The following is a 3,697-nucleotide window of genomic DNA, read 5'->3' as shown; positions in this document are numbered from 1 at the left end:
TGAAGAAGTCATTGTAACAGTGAAGTCGTATAAATTGATTGTTAGCTCAGATCTCTTTGAAGAAATTATCAAGGTACAGTCTGAGGTGCTTACAGATGATAAACTAATGAAGAAGGAAAGGTGTAACGATTCCGACGAAACCAGGTATACCCTAACCGGTAGACGTTAGTTACGTCATATACAAGGTCGGGTACACGGGTTACCATGGTAATTATACGCGAATACATGGTTCATTGTATTGATTGTACGTGAATATATAATTCACCGTATTGAATATGCGATCAAACGATCGATAGTTATGGAAACCCGAATGAATCAAGGGTTCAATTATAGACGAGATATATGATATTTAGTGATGTTACGAAGTATTAAAGCTTCGGGATAAGTGGATTATAGCACAGAAAAAGGATTTCGATTTAATAGTACGTCGGTACGTTAAACGAAACCTTTAATACCAAACCGAGCAAGAGACGATCGATCAAGCCGAAAAAGATGCGTAATAACTAATAATATGACGTTTTAAGTTAATAAATGTCATGGTTTAAGTTTTTAAATCGGTTTTATATAAATTTCATTTTTAGCCGAAAAACGACCGTTTTAGCCTCGTTTTAAGCCGAATTAGACGTTTAACCGAAAAACGAACTGAACCAGATTATCCAAAACATTATCCAGATTACGAGAATCTGAATATGTGGCTTATAATGAACTTGTGGGACCCACCCATCCACCCCATTAGTCCGATCGGACTCCAACACCACCAAAACATTCATTTTTCTTTTTTACACAATCCCAACTCAACATCCTTCATTTCTCTCTAGTTCATAATCCAAAAACCAACAATTCTAGCAAGAATAACGAGGTAATGATCGTGTTATGTACGTGTTTATCTTTGTTTCTTGAGTGTTCTTGCAAGAAAAAGAAGTTTCCAAGTGAAAAAGGGTGAAAACCCGAGATGGAAACCGATTCTTGCATGATCAAGTGATGTATACAAGTTATACAAGGGATCTTGGTCCAAGAAAGGAGTTAAAAGAGTCAAAAACGAATTTTTACGGTTAAAATCTTTGTTTTAGTATCATAACCGTAACCATGAAAGAAATGGCTTGATCGTGAGTGTAACTTGCTTGGTATTGTGGTATGTTGTTTGTAGGCTCTGTATTTAGTGGTAGATAAGGCGGAAAGATGAGTTTGTAGCTTGTAGTGGCGGAAAACGAAAGGTATATTCGGTTATGTTCGGTTTTGGGAAATTTGGACAGATTGTTGATGCTTTAGAGTTAGGTCATGAAATTTTACAGAGGTGTTAAACACATGAAAATATGAGTTCTGTGAATTTTTGGTAATTTTTGGATAAAGGATGAATATTTGGTGAATTTAATGCTCGGTTTTGGCCAAAAATGTTGAAAAATAGTTAAATATCATGAAAAATTCTGGAAAATTGCAGATAAGCTTTTCATATCATGTATAAGTCACAAACAAAATTTGAGGTCCATTGGAGAAGTCTAAGTAGGCTTTTCGGTTAAACGAGTTCTAGGGATTTCTAGCTCGGTTTTGGTAAAAAGGGGATGTAAAAGAAGATTTTGGTTCTGGAAAATTACAGGGGACTATGTGGATGGCAGGGGACATCCAGGAAAAATTTGGGATTTTTCTAAGATCGTTTGGTATTTACGACATATTTAGTGTTTAAATGGTATTTAAAAATAGATAAATAAATTTTAAATATAAGAATTAATTCTGGAAATATTTTTATAAAATTCCCCACTGTTAAAAAGTGATTTGGGCAAAATTTCAAGATCCGAGGGTAAACGGACAATTAATCGTGCTAATTAGCAAACTTTTAAAAGTTAAAACGCGTAAACCGGTGAAGTTCGCTTAAGCGAGCTGACTGGTGTATAAAAACCTTAAAAATGAACTATTTTCATATAAATGAGCTAAACAAGTAAAAATAAATCATCCGAAAATAATTCGGATGATTTGAGTAATTTTAATCTATTTTAATATTTTCCGGTACGCCAAAGACGGAAACGGGTCCCGCGGCCAATCGGGACGTCTAAGCCGAGCTATAACTTCACATCTTTAATTAAATTATCTGACAACCACTATTTTCGGGTCGTGTGTGACCAAACTCATTTTTGAAACATAAAAACGGATAACAGTGCTAGGCACGCAAAACGAGAAAAACGACTAATAATAGTTGTGACCTTGGAACTCTAAACGACATCACAATCTGAGTCCGAAGAAGTGTTTCTGGGTTAACCTTGCCCCCAGAACGGGTACAGTGCTGGGTTGACAGTGTCCCCAGGTGTACCGATTGATAAGATTAAAGATTATATAAACAATAATTGTATAATAATGATCGTAGGGATCATATAACAGATTGGACGAGTTAACTGATATTGATTGTTGTTACCTACTTGCATGTGCTAAGGTGAGTTTTCACGAGCCCCTTTTACTGAACTGTTTTAAATATTTTCCCGGGGCGGAAAGCATGTTTTTATCAAAGTGTTTAAGTACATGCTGATCGCATGGAAATGAACGTATTTATATAATGTTTATTGTACGGGAATCGTACGGTAATGAATTAAGATGGTAATTGTCTGAGTTGCTAACAGTGTAAGGCCCGAAACTGTGTTCTGGGGTAACCGAGTTCCCAGAGGTTATTAAATGTGTTTCTGGGGTAACATAGTTCCCAGAGGTTATTAAATGTGTTTCTGGGGTAACAGAGTTCCCAGAGGTTATTAAATGTGTTTCTGGGGTAACAGAGTTCCCAGAGGTTATTAAATGTGTTTCTGGTGTAACAGAGTTCCGAGAGGTTATTAAATGTGTTTCTGGGGTAACAGAGTTCCCAGAGGTTATTGGAAGTATTCTGGGGTAACAGGGTTCCCGGAGGTTAATCGATATGTTTTGGGGTTAACAGAGGTTTCACTTGTAGGCTCAGCATAATTACATCGATAATAATATTATTTTATGAAAATGATTTATCATGGTTTACTCGAATTGTGAAACTCACCAACTATTCGTAGTTGACCCGTTTTCTCACATGCTTTTCAGGTACAACTAAAATAAAGTGATTGATTACGTGCTAAGTGCTTGATGTGTGTAAGGTTTGCGTGCTGGACGTTAGGATACATTATAGCAGATAGAATTATGAACCGTATTGTATGATGTGTGTATCACCTAGACGGTAATGAAAGATGAGATAATGTAATTTTGAAGTATATTAATGCATTCGGTTTTCTTTATAAACAATGTGGTTGATATCAGAGGTGTCTGTCGCATCCCGTTTACGTTTCCGCTGCGATTACGGGGTGTTACAGAACTTGGTATCAGAGCCATTGGTTATAAAAGAATTAGGATGTCTTTAAAAAGATACCTAAAATATAACCAGTAGCTCAAGTATTATAGAATCTGAATATCAACTAATAATTTATAGTGACGAGGTCTGGATGAACTTGGATGGACAAGTGAGTTGTTATGGTCCGGAACATAATAACAGACTTGTCCGCACGAGGGAATTCAGGGGAAGTCACGGGGTACATTAATAGGTAAAAATGGCAACATATGTGTAAAGTATATAATATTATTTATGTGTGCTAATGTGTGTATATATATACGTGCATATCTTGTGGGTACATGTATTGAGATATGGGACCCGGATAAGGAACCGGGGGATGTAATAATAAAAGTACCGAGGATGCCGAAA

The sequence above is a fragment of the Bidens hawaiensis genome, unplaced genomic scaffold, assembly GCF_021521415.1.
Source record: "Bidens hawaiensis isolate Kalapana, Puna unplaced genomic scaffold, B.hawaiensis_p1.1 tig00038151_1, whole genome shotgun sequence".
Lineage (NCBI taxonomy): Eukaryota > Viridiplantae > Streptophyta > Magnoliopsida > Asterales > Asteraceae > Bidens > Bidens hawaiensis.
This window is presented reverse-complemented; position numbering follows the sequence as displayed.